Below are 16145 nucleotides of genomic sequence, written 5' to 3' on the forward strand. Positions count from 1 at the left end.
TCACAACCAGCTGTTGACACAATACACAAGCACAAATAATCACAGAAAACTTCTCTGTACAATATGTTTGTGTGTGTGTGTGTGTTTGTGTGTGTGTGTGATTGTAGTTAGCAATCCTCCCCCTCCAATGGGGTAGGTCATCTAGTTCTCGACCGCAACCGCGAGACGTGAACTAAACAATGGCCGAACCATAGATTTATTTAATAACTAGATACTTTTATAACCAAATATCTCCCTCCATAGCCGTAGATTTTTTAAGCTTCTTGTTCACAAACTCAAATGCCTGGTCGGGGTCTTCAAACCTCTGGGACTGGTCGCTCGGCATGGTGATGTGTAGCGTAACCAGGTACCGGAGGCTGAATTTGACGTAAGCACACAGACGTAGCTCCCTCTTTACCTTGATGAAGGCCACCCTCCGCTTAGCCACAGTCAGGGTGAAGTCATAGAATGTCATATCTGACTTGAAATTGTGTCACCTGGACAATAATTAGACATGGTGAGGACCACATGGGTTGAGGGAACAAAAACAGTGGACAGAAAAGTTACTGTCTGCAATCACTGCTTGACTCGTGTTGCCTATACCAGTGGAAACCCACAAACATGAGCACGCATCTGCCCCGCCACCACCCAACAATATCGCTGTGTGGAAGCAGTACAGCCGAGCAGGTAGCGCCATCAGTGAAACGACAGTCTCTCTTATGACCTCAAACAAACCTATCTTACCAGCTCAAATACACACAAATAATCACCAGTGCAGTGGGGGCATTCATTGCTAAAGAGCTCTTTTCGGTGGTGAGAGATGTCAGTTTTTGTCAACTAAGGAGAACAATTACATCAACAATCACCTTACATTGTGCCCTCTTTTACTTTTTCAGCAGTTATTCCAAATCTCTATGAAAAGACATGCAAAGTCATAGAAGATGAATTTGCTTAAACACAGAGTCTTTGTGCTCACCACGGACAGTTGATAATTATTTTTCTTTTCATTATACCAGCAGTCGAGGCCAAGAGGCACTTGTGGCATTTTTTACATTTGAAAGTGTTTATATTATTGATTTGACATTATACAATACACCAGAAATGTAAAACGCTTTTTGTTGTTGCTAATAAGCTAAAGTAAGAGAGAATTTTGGGTAGAATAATGTAGCTTTTTTTTCTCCTCACAAAAAATGTGTACTGAACTGAACTAAAACTGTGATCTAAAATAACGAGGTACGTATCGAACTGTGGGCAAACTGTATCGCTGCATCCCTACCTTCCACTGGTCATTGTTTGTTGATTGAAATGTGGCTTATTTTGTGCTCACACAGCAGCAAAGCTAATACTTCCACAATGTGGGGAAGCTCAAATCAGCTTGTGATGAACACAAAGGCAAACAGCAATCACAATGTTTTACAGTTTAAGACAACAGCAAATCGGTCCAAAAAACTCACAAATGCAGCTTAAAAGGATACAATACACGCTATCAATAACCAGTACCTGCCCAGACACTGATAGCGTGTGTCCATCTGCCTCGTTAATCCAGATCATTCCTCAGCTTGGATGAGTGGCATAGAGTAGCAGCCTATTAGAGGGCTGATATTGGCTGTTCTTGCCATCATGGCGGAGGAAACAACCAAGTTGACAAGGGCAAAGAAAGCAGGGCAAAGAAAGCAGGGCTTGACAGCGGCCTGTTTCTCTGGCCCCGTTTTCTGCTCGGATGAGAGGCCGGAGTGCACAGCATCTCCTCTGGATCTGGAGTGTGTTTAGCAAACATGAAGCAGTCTGTTGCTGGTCCAGCAGGTTGAAGATTATGGCCTAGGCGAAGGTAAAATCCAAACGTTTGGGTGCTCCCTAGTATCTGCTGCACAGCAGAAAGCTGGTGCATCCAGCAGCACATTATATGGGACTGCAGTGCACAGTGGTACTTAGCTTTCCTGATATCATGGCTGTTCCGCTGGAATGACAGGTGTGCTTTCAGCAAATGGGAGGGGGAAGTTTTGAATCTGGAGAAATGTAACAACCAGGTGTGACTTACTGGGCCACTGGTGTGGCCACTGGTGCGCACATTTCCATTGTTGGCAAGCTTTACTAGTGCGTGGAGGTTGGATGTTGGCTTTTGGTTTTACATGCAAGCCTCTCTAGCGTTTAGATCATGTGGTGATGTCCCAACATAAGAGATCGGTCAACAGACCACATTAGCACAGTGGAAGAGAAGATTTTGGCAGCTGACTGCTGACAACACTTAGGTCAGGAGCTCAAGGGATGAGGTTTCACTTACTGAGCAGATTTCAGGAAACCTTTTGGTTACACCAACAATTCAAGCTGGTGGAACACAGTCAATCACCAGCAGTACCAAAGCTCACTGATGAGCCACTGATGATGTCACTTTCTTTTGATTTCAAAGATGCACTTGAACCAATCAAAATGTTTTTTTTACAATAACTTCCCGGTAGAAAACCCCTGCATCACGCACTAGCCTACAAAGAATGTATTTGTTTTTTTCCGACACTTTTGTCCAAAGCGACTTAGCGTACATTTGTCACAAGAAAGAAACCACAACATATCACCATCGATAAAGTAAGAATGAAAAAATAGAAACAATTTTCAAGCCCTCGTCTGAGCATAGTAGCTGCTATTTATCAAGGATACCGTAAGTAACTTGCTTGAAGAAACAGCAGTCTATTTTTATTCATAGTCGAGAGGTGAGCGACATAGCTGTGAAAGCTAGCTACCTTATTGCTAACGAAGTAGCATCAGCTTCAAAGCCCTATTCAGATAGTGAGTTTGTGAAGAAATGCGTGATGCAGGCGGCAGAAATTGTGTGTCCCGAGAAGTGGCAGGCTTTTGCCAACATCAGACTGACACTGGCAGAAAAGTAAAGTAATTTGTTGCATTTTCGGTTGCAATTGATGAGAGCATGGACATTACAGATGCTGCTCAGCCAGCCATATTCATCCATATTGACCAACACTTCAACAGTTAATGACATTTTCAGCTCTCGTCAGAGTGCTGGACTGGGTCGGTGTGGACTGGGCTCGTGATGTCAGCCTGGCGACAGATGGCGCACCATCTACTTGGTTACTTGGTTAATATCACGGTGTTGGCAGTGTCAGCCTTGTTTGATTTTGATTTTGTTTCCTTTTTGTTTCCCCTCTCCTTTTCCCTCAACCGCTCCTTCCCAGTGTGTGTGCTTGTGGGCGTGGTTTGCTGCTGCAGCAAAGAGACGCACCTGAGTTTCATCATACTCATCAACAGCCACTACATAACCCTGGTCTCCACTTCACTATGGTGCCAGATTGTTCCATCTCTACCGGTGATTCTCCGGCACTCTTTCCTTGTGACTTATCTCGTGTTTTTGATCTCCAGTTTGCTTTATGGATGTCTTTGTTTGACGCTGTTTGTGTTTGCCTCATGTGCAGATTTCTCTGGTGTCTCTCTGCTCAGCCATCAGCTGAATTGTCTTCTCCAGCTCACCTGCGCTGCCTGCTACGTCCTTGTAACCCAGTGAGACCACTCAGTAGACTACTACCAGTGTGTCTCAGCTCGGCAGCCGCATGGATCAGGTGGCCACACAACTATCCTCCGTATCCCCTGGTCCCAGCTCTTCACCACCTGCCTAATCGACGGTTCCCGCTCCAGTGGCTTTCCACAGTCTCCCTTGTTAACCATTTATCCCCATCCCTGCCAGGTACTCAGGAGGGTTAGGTAAATGTGGACAGTTTATTCACCAATGCTCACGATTTTCTGATCAGCAGCCTATCACCTATGTCTCTGATATAGATAAAATTGCTTTTGTTATGACAGCTAAGCGACTTCTCTCACTCCGGGTGGGATGATATGTCACTGCAGGGGGTGTTCATTCAGCGGTTAACAGATAGCATTAAGATGAGCTAGCTGCTAGGGATGAGACAACTTCTCTGGAGAGTCTCATTGCGTTAGCCATCCGCCTCAACAACAGATTGTGTGAGAGACGTATGGAGAAGGCTAGTAAAGGAGCCCCCCCATATTTTTCACTCTAGCTCAAAGATCCTCCTGACTCTCCACCTTTTGATTCTCCTACCAGAGCGCCATCTCTCCCCTCTCCTGAGGAACCCGTGCAGTTGGGCCATATAAGATTAACTCCCTTGGAAAGACAAAGAAGATTTCGATTTCTACTGTGGCGAGTCTGGTAACGTTGAGGAGCCAGACCACCAGCTCACCTTCTCCCTCTATGAGGACTCAACTGCAGAGCTCCCTCTTGTGGCCACAACACTCATTACCCCTCCAAGTTCTCATTGGCTCTGGTGCTGACGACAACTTCATCGACTCTGACATTATCACAATTCTCGGGCTCTATCTTATGCTTGGTTGCAAATTGGCGCACAGTGCAGGCCAAGTGTCATTGCTAGTTTCAGACCAACGCAGTTGTCATGCCCACGTTGTGTAAATTGCAAATTTACTTGTGCCCATTGTAGTGCCCCTGGGTGTGTTGGTCTTAAAGTAAGGTATGGTCAGGCGCACTGATTGCGGATTGCTATCTTGAGGCAGCAGAAAGTGACAGTGGCATAGACCAAGAAAAAGCTGGTCTGAAGTCAAAAGAGCAGTCTGTTTCCTGCTATTTAAAGGACGCATTATTCAGATGCGCCTACACACACGCATACGCTCTGATTTTATTATGAGAGGCTGCTTGCAGTTATTTTAAACATGTCACTGTAATAAATATCATGGCACATTTAATCAAGAAAACTGAAGGCTGTAGTTATAAACTCTCCAAAGGAAACAGTATTAAACTTTTAGCTTCTGAAATACATATGTTTCGACGGGATCCCAGGAATTATCAGGGCAGTTGCTTTATGCCAAACTATTTTACTGTATGAATCTGGACAGTGTGTGTGACCTTTTTGATGTGTAGAAGAACACAGTACATTAACATGAAATATTATTCGATCCTGTCGGCCAGTCGGTACATTTAAACAAGGAAGTTTATCAGCTGTTCCATGTGCGCAAATGTGCATGCTAGACATTTATCGTTTCTGCTGCTAAAGGATCACTGCAGGTAATGTCATTTATATTCTCCCCTCTCATTCCACCATTATTGATCAGGATGGTACTTTTTATGAGTCCCACCTGTCCCACCCGATCCACAGCCTCGTACATTTTTACTCTACGGACAGATCGAACAGCCTATCACATGGCAAAAATAAACGCGACCACAGCCAGGGATCGAGCCGGCTAACTTCCAGTTTAGCGCCCAGCTAACTTGAATGGTGATAAAATAATTTTATCGGGCGGCTCTTCTAGACGTTCCAAATTTTATTGGACCGAATGCCACAAAGTCTGACAGTATAATGAGTCATTTTGCGGGGGTTGTGAGGCACAAAAACAATTATGCGGTCTGAAAGTGCAGCCTCCGCTACTGCAGGAACGTAGTATCTTTGCAGAGAAAGTTCCGGTCTCCTCTTCTTCATTGGTTTTACTGGTTTTTATAGAGAGAGTTGTGTTCGTAAAGGTAATAATGTCAGGAATGAACATGGGGGCAATTAGGAGATCTCTGAGCTGTGCTGGGTTTGGCCTGGTCTTACAGGCAGCTATAAATACCCTGAAATGTGAGCAGATAAGAGACTGCTGATGTCTGTGAGGGCCACACTGACGCCTCTGCCCTCCCTTTCTGCCCGTCACACCTAGTTGCCAGGCTCTTTTGTATTAAAACTAGGCTTGACTACATGGTCCTTCTGACATGCCATAGTTGGACCTTCTCCAACCTTCCCTAGCTACTGGTAAGACGCCATTCAAAACCCTCAAAGACTCTTCTTTTTATGTTTCAACTGAATTTTCTGCTACAAGAATAAATTCAGATTCAATACAATGCACAATTCCCTGAAGAACTACTCTTGATACCATTATTTACTACACATCCAAGTTTCTACAGTATTAAAACCTGGAGAGGAGCAGCCAGTTAGCATTTATCATTACCACCATGTTGCCGACTCACAGGAGAGGCCATAAGAGCAGTAGTAACCTCAGAGAGGACTGAGTCTAGGGTACAGTGATTGATGTTCTAGCCTCTGCAGCTGACTGGCATAATTCTGTATTCATTGTCACCTAATCATTTGGTAAATTAGATACTGGGATTATTTGAAACACCTATCAATCTCTGCCATTCCACTGAGAGACGCATTAGATACACAGAGGTGGCTTAAAGCGACTAGAGGTAAAAAAAATTAATTGAAAATGATGGAACAATTTCAATTTTCAACACATGCTTCCTATCTATACACAAAGACCAAACAAAGACGTAAGCAGAGCTAAGACGCAACAATTTCCGTTTACTCCTTTATACATACTTGAGTAACTTTTTGGGGTATATTGTACTTTTTGGAGTAGTTTAAATGCAGCATGCTTTAGCTCTTACTTAAGTAGGATTTTTGAGAAAAATCGTTACTTTTACTCCGGTATATTTGTGCTGGCCTGTCACTACTAATGGCGCTACTTTTATTTGGTATTTAATGCATTCATGCACATTCTGTTAAGAAGCAGGTGGTTAGCTGGTCCCAGGTCTGCTGGTGCTCTGTTATTGATCCTACCACAGCCACAGTTCCACGTCTCTGTGCAAAGCAGCACTAGTATGGATTTCAAATCGTGCTAACCGCCAATATTTCTGGATGAATTAACAGTGCATAGTGTTGGTATGAAATTAATAGAACATATGAGAACCCATCGCTGACAGAGAGCTGTATGTGTATTTTTTGTGGTAATAGGTTTGATAATATATACACATAGTATAACATGCTTCAAAACTACTGCTACTGTTCCTGCTTTCTGCCCTAATGTAAATATTCAAGCAAACGGTGTTAGAGCACCGGGTGCCATGCATTTAACTTGTCATGCTTATTGGTGTAACCTGATGAAAAGAGACAGAAAAGTAGTGACCAAATTATGCAAACGAATGTAGACGAGACTGATTTAACCACAGGTGGTCTTCTTCAGGTCTAAGTAAAGAAGTGAACACACCTCTATTTAATACACAGTGATGACACATCGCAGGCACAGCATTATCTCCCAATTAACCTATATAACTAATTTGACCACACCTGTATGCTTATTGTCCTCATGTGATTGGGGGCTCACACCTGATTATGATGGAAACTGAGACATCTATACTGGAATGATTGAACTTTAAGGACACTGTTACATGTGGACACTCTTTATATTTCCCTTTTGACTTAACAGACATGGTCTTTTATACACAAGATTTGCAGATTTATTTGCCAAATCATTATATAAAATAGGACACAAGAGCGGAAGAACAAGAACATCACCAGAAATGTTTTTTTTATAATAGTGTATAACAGTATAACTTTTACCTCTACTCGAGTAACTGTTCATGAAAAACAGTACTTGAGTACATGGACTGAAACAGACAACAGACTACAACTTAACAGTAAAAAAACAAATTCTTTTTATTGATATAGATACTAAAGCCCAAGAGATGCTGCATTTTTTTAGGGCAAAAATCAGATAATGATATCACTCACTTCTTATTTTTAATATTCAAATTATATTAGATTTCTTATTCTCAAATTTATCCTATTTTCTATGTAACTATACACTATTATACATTCTGTCAACTAGAGGGCAGTCGCACAATACCAACAAACTATAAACTAATACCTTTCTTGCTAAGTAATAATTAAAGCCCCCCTCCAGTGTATTTTAACATTTTTATGGTATGTAATTTTTTTTAGTTCTTTCTTGGCAATGTTGATGAGCCACACTGTATGCCATTATTTTTTTTGAGAAATAACTTAATTTTGTGCTCAAAGTTTTAAAAAAAATTAAAAAATTTTTAGCTGGTTTTAAAATGGAAAAATGAAGTATGACTATGGTGGAGTCTTATGCCATCCTCCAAGCTTGGCTTATAAGAGGGGCATGGCTCCTTTAAGAAACAGGGCAGTGTGTAGTGTGTGAGTGGTTGAGCAAGAGAAGGAGAGATAGCTCAGGTGGTTGCTGTCAGAGCAGACCAGTGCTAGTGACTGAAGCAGAGGCAGAGTTTAGCAAGTTAAATTAAAGTTACAGTTTGACCATGAATAAACTCTGCAGCTCGTCAATACCCAAGAAGTACTTCTGTCCGAGTGTCAGCTAGCACTATCCCTGCTTATATTCAGGCTATTGCTTTTCCATGCTAATGCTGTCCATGCTAGTGATGTTGATCTTGCTAGAATTCTAGTTGCGATGGTAACGGGTTACGTGTGGCTATTAACCACACCCCCATTCTCTGTTCAAGAGAGAACCTTGACTTTAATAGGAAGAAAAACTGACTGGAGGTGGGCCTTGACCCGAACCAAAACATTTTATAAAAAAAAAAAAAGAAAAAAATTGGTGATTTTAGCATTCGATTGGATTATTCAATTATAAACTGATATCAGCTGATATATCGGCCTGGCCTGGGTCTAGCTCTATCCAATACTGTTACGCACAATTATTGTAACGTTTTGTCTTTGCCTGCCTCAGAAAATCATATGTCAACTCCAGCTGGTCCTGAACTCTGCAGTGAGACTTTTATCAAAAACTAACCATAGATCACTCATTACACTGGTTTTAGCTCTTCTCCACTGGCTCACTTTTAGGATTAACTTTAAAATGTGACTTCTGACACAACATGGTCTGTATGTAAAAGGAAGGAGGAGCTCCAGATCATCAGAGCAGGGACTTCTGGCTGTCCCAGGGTCAAGGCTGAAAACTAACGTGATTGTGCTCTTGCTGTTGTTCCTTCTCAAATCTCAACCAGCCTCCAATAGACTCAGAGAAGTCAAATCAGGGCACATCTTCAAAACCTCATCAAAACCTATTTGTTTTTTCTGGCTTTCTCTTGATTATATTTTTTACGTATACTAGATAAACTGGTCTCCATTGAAAATCTGAATATGTAACCATCTTTGCTTTATACAGTATTACAGATGCATTGCATGGCAGTTTTGTAATGCAGTGCATATGTGCTGATAATGCGTGTGTTGAATGTTGTTTTCACACTATTTTTTATGGTATTAGCATCATCAAAACCTCTCAACAGTGTACACTGCAATCAAAATACCCTATTAGTGTCACAGCCTGTAGGTCTACATGGCAGTCCTGCTGTAAACTGAGAAGGAACTGACGTGCAGCATCACCTTTCCAGTTTAGTCATTACTGTGAGTCATTGCTAAGCTGATAAAACAACACATAACTTAACTGTGAAACTTTTTCTGATTCTCTCTCACAAAGGGACGAGTCAACTCTGCCATAATACGTCAGAACCATGCAATCTGTGACGTCAAACCGGAATGCGATATGAACTCCATGTACTTGAGGATACTTAAGACTTCACACTGTCAACTGGGTCAGCGTCTGTGTGTGTGTGCGTGTTTGTGTGTGTGTTTGTGTGTGTGTGTGTGTGTGTGAAGTAGTTAGCTGCCTACCTGCTGTATTTGCAGCGGTGTGTGTCAGTCGCCACAGACTGTGATGGCTCTGGGGCAGCTCATTCTACTGTTGCTACCCCACAGTGTACACACACACACAGGCTCTGTGACACTAATCACTCCTGTGGAAACACACAGACATGTCACATGACATATAACATTCAATACAAAGGACAAAACAGTCAAACAGCAACATTAAAAACTTTCCTGTTGACTGGGAATTTCATTTAAGTAAGTGTAATCTGAAACAGGCGAATACATACAGTATCACCAGATTATATGCTGTCAAACACTATCGAGCGATCTGAGTGGGACAGAGGCTGGAGAAGAAGAAATATATCGCCTGTAGGCCTACAAATTGACAAACATAGCAGATTACATCAACACCTTGATCTGTTTTGGGCTGTCTCCCCCAGCAAACTGTTTGGCTTTACAGCTAATACACTCGGCATGAACTGAGGCCACCAGGCAACACATTCTCTGGATCTCATGTCCAACCATTAAAGACTGGTGATGCTTCCTTCAGCTTGTATTGTCAATTCCAGAAAAGTTGCTCAATTATAATGCTAGGCATTCAACTGACAAACAGGTACCTAAAAGAAGAAAAAGGGAGGAAGAGTGGCGGTTAAGTTGGTTCGTAAGAGGCTCACCCTTGTTGTTCTGAGCGGCCAGGCGAATAGACAGAAAGCAATGAGGTGCTACTTGGGAGGCTGTGGCCCCAGAGTGTGAGAGGATAGCATGAGCACAGCGATCCAGAATGCCACAGATCAAGTTACAGGGCCGGTAAATATAGCAGATGCCTATGACCTCTGCAGGTCGCTCAACCCTAAGCGGCGTTCCAATTTGTTCTTAAAGGACTAGCATTTAGGCTTTATATAAGTCAAGCTGGGTGAGCATCAAGTCCACCACACTCCTTCAGTCGGCAGATTGGCTGCTTTCACAGAAATTAAAATCTGAAGTGAGAGTGGCAAGCTTCACTGGATCATGATTCATCCACAGCTCCTCCGGTGATAGTGCCACTGCATAGGAAATGGCATAGATATGGTATACACCCCAGACGGCCCTACTGTGTGATTTGTTGGCTGTCAGTTACTCTGACATTTCACATATTAAAGTGAAATCCGTCATCAATTTTGATGCTAATGATGCTAATTGTATTTCAGCTTTTTAAGACATGGGCCGGTCCGTGCATGAAGTATCATTCATTTGCATATGTTCAAGTTGTATAATGACAAAAGCTTCTTAAGGAGTTATTTCCTAATTTCATTGTCCTACTTGCGCTAATTCAATCGTATTTTGACGCATGTGAGCTCGCTCTTCAATAGCTGATGTTGTCAAAACGCGATTAAGGCACATTAAACAAAGAGGTACAACGTGATTCAGTGCACCAGATTGTCAACTTATCCTATCATCCGACTGAAATGAAAAGTGAACACAAGAGGTCGACAGCCGGAACCAGAGACACTTCGCCTTCAAAGTCTGTGTTTTTGAAGTGTGCTTCAGCCGTCAATCCAAAATAAAAACATGAACAAATGACCAAAATAACAAGAATAGTTCACCACTGTAACAGTGATATATCATTCATTAGATAATTACGCCACAAAGCTATCCGATATTTTAAAAAACGTTTATCTATTCTCTCTAAAATAAACTACATTTTGAGTTTATTTATTATCTGTCTTTACAAGGCTAAATAAATAAATAAACCATCTTTTTGATGGATTATCCACTTGTATGTGCAATAAAACGAAACAAAAACAATGGTAAGTATAGAGCAGGGTAGCATAGTACTACCGAACATAAAACCAAACCATGTGGAAACCACATCACAACAAAATGAAAGCTTTGCCAAATATAGTCACAGTGTCACATACTGCGCAGTGTTACAGTGGGCATGGATTTCAATAACATGAGTTACTAGGCCTCTTGTGTGAGTACATGCATTTATTTATAAACACTGAGGTCACAGAGGCAGCAGATCTAATTTTGTTCTCATAAAGTTATTTTAATGTGTGTAGTGTATTTGTGCAGCCTATACTGGATCAATTAAAGGTCATTTATCAAGGAAGCAGTAATAATGTGGATTGGTACTAACAAGATGAATAACGAGAATGAAATAAAGTTGCATCCTCTGAAGTGGTTGAATACCTTAAGAAGTTACAGATAATGTAAATCCATTGTGCTGTGGAATTACACCAAATTTGAAATAGCCAAATGTATTTTTAGCAGTTGCGAGTTGGTAGATGTAATTGGCTGGGCCAAAAGCCATGTTACCCATAATGCCAATGTCCAGCAGGAACATTTTTTATTAAATTTTTTACAGCATTTGAAATGTGAAAACAGTTATTTCATATGTAATTATAACTGTTAACAACCTTAACAACACTTTCGTTTAATTTTTTATTTATTTTATTCATCATTCATTCATTCATGTATTTAGCCTGATTAAGAGAGAGAATGAATAAACTTTTTCACATCAGATAGCTTAGTGGCGTAATTATTTAATGAAGGAAATATCACTGTTTGACAGGTATAGACTACATACACTGTCTTGGCTATTTATTATTATTTTTTAGTTTAGATTAACCACTTTTACTTTGAAGGCGACCTGTCTTCGTTTTTTCTCTGCTCTCTCGACTTTGTGTGTTCAATTTTCATTGTACAAGCTTATGGAGGACCACAAGTGTCACGGAAATGGTAATAAAGCATTTAACTAATTGTACAATAAAAACAGGTATAAGAAATTAGTTTACAATTTAATTTATTAATCTATTTACATAGACTAAATTACAAAGTAATTCATTATTTGATATTTTAATGGGTAATAAAAAGAGGAATTATAAATATAATTTACAAATGAAATATTCATAAATTGTTCAAATTAAAAAGGGATTTACGAACACAACATAAAATAGTCAATAAGTACATCATTTAAAAAAACATTAATAAATTCATAAATAAATAATGGAATTTAAAAATCTATTTGAAAGTGCAGTTTAAAAAGACAAATAAATAGCTTGATTCACAAATTGATTTAAGAATACAGATTTTAATCAGGCATTTAAAGGGCGATTTCCTTTTCTATCCGCATTTCCATTTACCCGCTGCTATTCCTTTTCCTTTTAGCTATTCGATTAGCCATTTAGCCTTTCCGTTACACTTTTGACCTTGAGCTGGTAAAACAATGCAAATTAGCCATGGGATGTAACAAGCTCTGTCATTGGTTGGAGAGCTGCACCCACCTCATACCCCATCTTTTCCTGTGTCAAGAAGACCCTTTTGAACATGTTGGCGCCAGGGCAGTGTTTCCCAAACAATTTATTTATTTTCGGCCAAGCCAACGAAGAAGAGGATGAGGAGCTTCCTCTGAAAAGAAGACGGCAGGCCTCATCGTGATATCAAGACCCAAGGAAGAGTGCAAGGCTTGGAAGCCAGTTTTCATAGTGGCCAATCTGTGTAATTACAATGTCACATGTTGAGGTCATGAAGTCTAGAAGAGAAGCACGATTAAATGATTTAATCCCCATTCAAGTTAGCCCGGTGCTAAACCGGAAGTTAGCCGGCTCGGTCAGCGGAGGTCTCTAGTGGCTTGCATCAAATGTGCAAGTCCTCCTCTACTCTACCAACTTCTCTTTCCCACATCCAGGCATGTCATATATCTGCAGATGACATGCCAGGTGAGAATAACCTATCAGACAGCTTGTTACATCCCATGGCTAATTTGCATTGTTTTACCTCGTTTTACTATTTATTCTATTCTATTTATAATTCCTCTTTATATTGTCTTTTTGTTAATATATTAATAAATTAATTTGTAAACAAATGTGTTAATACCTGTTTTTTTTGTGTGCAATTAGTTAAATGTTTTATTATAATTTCCGGGACACTTGTGGTCCTCCATACCAGTCGGATAATGGGACAAGTTGACATTCTGGTCCATTGAAACGAATGGCGTTTAATTGTTAAATGCGACAATGACAAAGGCAAAGCCTTAGTTTCGACAACATGAGCTCACATGCGTCAAATTAAAGTTGTAATTTCTAAAGCAGGACAATGAAATCAGGAAAATTACTCCAAAACTGGCATTTTTCACTATACAACTTAAACAACTGCAAATGACATGTACTTCATGCACTCCATTATTCTGGCTACATGTGTATATTGCCTAATCAGTAGGCTACTGGTGCATGAAATATACATTACCCGTAAATGATAAAATATAATCTTGTAGGACCTAGCATGTGTGCAAGACAATGGAAAAAGACAGACGTAGTAGCCTACTGTGGTGGACTGTGGTCTCTGTGAGGGGTATAGCACTGGCACAGAAGCCATAGTTGATGCACTGCAGTGCGGCCGTCAGTAGACGGTTCTAAATACACTGGTGCGGCGCGAGTATCGCTGTGGTCCAAAGGTTCGACATTGCAGTAGCTTATGTGGATAACGTTATTCACCACAGGGTTAGGTAACCACTCAGACCCCCGGAGCGTGGCTCGGTAATGGACGCGGGGCAGCTTTGACAGAGTGCTGTCCGGAAAGGGGGCGGAGAGGAGACTGAAACAGCTAGCACTTACCGTCCCCAAGTCCTTTGGACCGGGAGACAGAGACGTGCCGAGTTAATAGAACGCGTGCTAATGATTTTGTCAACGTAGCCTGGATAGACGTCACGCATTGGTTAGTTCCCTGGCTAACTAGTTAGCTAACTCAGCACTCAGTGTCGGTGTAGCCAGGACAGCAGCGGTGGTACGCCAGTGTGTGCGATATGAGTCAGTTGTGGCACTGCTCATAGGCAAACATAATACATATTTCACGATAACAACAACACTAGGACCATTACATTCAGGAACCGATTCCTCTCCTAGGACACAGCTTTTTTCAAATAGAGAAAGCAAGACTTGATTCGACAAAAGCTCAACTTTTAGTTATTTCATCGTTTATTCTTCGCCCAGAAGACCCCGTAGGCCAGTTTATGTACCTGTCTACAGACATGACATTACACAGAAATTAGGAGCTGCAATACCGAATATTTTAGTGATTCATTATGACTTCTAAAATGTTTTCAATGGTGGTTGGTGAGAAATGCATGCATTCCCGACTAGCAGGGCAACGTAACATTGCCAGAGTTCGACAGGAGTTTATCTCGTGCTTCTGTGGATAGGACAGAGCAGTAACCTACCAGGGTTATGGTGGTGTACGGTAGCTAGTTAATTGCAGTCACTCACCTCACAGTTGGAGATCATCCCGATCCAAACGGGCAGTGAAACGCCCCCCAAAAAGTAACTTTGTGGCTGATTTGTGCTGCAGTTTACACCATGACGTGAGTTGCTTTGGAGGATGAGCGATAATGTTGGACAGAGGACTACACCGCCATGGGCTTTAATCAAGACTACGCTGGTATTCAGCCATATCTTCTATCCCTTTGCAGTTGGAGAGTTCGGCAACCAAGTAACGGTCCTTTTCGCTTTAACGGTGACGTCAGTCCGGTAACAGAGCTGGTTTGTGATTGGTTCATACCTCTCTGTGAGCGTCATCCGAACCGCCTCCTACACCGTCGCCATGGAGATGAACGTAAACATCAGAGACTTCTTTCATTGAAAAAATGCGACGTTCGCGTATATGGGAAAGATGGCCACTTGTATTCATTCACTCGAGCTCTGTGGTCTTAGGTCTAAGTACCGCCAGAAATACTATTCAGCTGTTCAGTAAGCTTTTTCAGTGTTAAATAATGCTTACTCCACCCAGTTAGTGCACATTTTTTTTAATCCAAAACCATTTGAATTTAACAATGCCCTGAGAAGAATTCAGATACTCGGTGCAGTAGTTTTTAACTGTAAGCTTTGTTCGGACTGTGAATGCAACTGTCACCACATAATCTGCTGTGTAAAATTACAATGACATTGTGAGTTCTCTCTGTTTTGTGTTTTGTTTTTTTTGTTTTTTTGTTTGTTTGTTTTTTGTTAGCAAAGTATTGCTGTAATATTTTTAGTAGTAATGGGAACTGAATTAATATATGGATTTAACTAGCCCTAAGTAAACAAATAAGAATACATTATGACTATGAAATAAGTGCCTCCTAACACATACAGTAGATAACGTTTGATTATTTGTTACCATCATGAATGGATAACAAATGGACACCTTGGGCACAGGCTCAGCTGGGCCCCAGGTGTCAGGGTGCCCCTGGGCCAGAGCATCTGTTTGAACTGCAGTTAACATTTCTACAAGTCAATCATATGAGAACAAAGAAACACAAAACAGCTACAGAGCCACAGAACTTCCACAAAGAGACACAAAACAAGCACAAAGGGACACAAAACTACAACGAGTCAGAAAAAGACTACAGAGGCACAAAACTATCACAAGGACACTGAAAATGACCATAAAACAACAAGGACACACAAAACATCTACAGAGACACTGTGACTCTTTCAATCTGGTTGTGGTCTTGTGTCATAATCTGTCCAGGTCCATGGTCCATGGTATCAGAGTGCACTTATATTTGTTACATACACTATTCTGCTGCTAAAATCTGTTACAAAAACACATTCTTAGAAGACATTAATAGAGGCTCACATTTCTGTGATGTCCTGACTGTCCAATAATTCAAGAACAATGGAAAAAATGCTTTTAAATAAATTAAGTATTTCATTTTATTTTGTGATATTAACTTCTTTCTATAAGATTACATGCATTGGTGTTACTGTGTTCAACTAACAGTACAGATGACATTGT

The 16145-nt window shown here is 41.0% G+C and overlaps 1 protein-coding gene and 1 long non-coding RNA gene across 4 annotated transcripts in view; one reads left to right on the forward strand and one right to left on the reverse strand.

Moving 5' to 3' along the window:
• usp2a (ubiquitin specific peptidase 2a) overlaps positions 1–14887 on the reverse strand; it is a 51249-nt gene extending 36362 nt beyond the window's left edge. The window contains exons 1-2 of one of the 3 annotated variants that reach the window (XM_084350918.1): positions 14636–14887; positions 9417–9538 (exon numbers count right to left, since the gene is read on the reverse strand). The gene's annotated coding sequence lies outside the window, so the exon portion shown is untranslated. Of the gene's footprint in view, positions 1–9416; positions 9539–10066; positions 10180–14635 lie in introns of those variants that run through there. The other 2 variants (XM_084350916.1, XM_084350917.1) reach the window with 2 other exon arrangements.
• LOC311256052 lies at positions 3258–5715 on the forward strand. Its single transcript, XR_014622436.1, has 3 exons — positions 3258–3295; positions 3402–3687; positions 4046–5715. It is a non-coding gene; the product is annotated as an uncharacterized lncRNA (long non-coding RNA).
• Positions 14888–16145: the final 1258 nt, after the last annotated feature.

This window comes from Pagrus pagrus (genome assembly GCF_965226575.1).
Source record: "Pagrus pagrus genome assembly, chromosome: 4".
NCBI lineage: Eukaryota > Metazoa > Chordata > Actinopteri > Spariformes > Sparidae > Pagrus > Pagrus pagrus.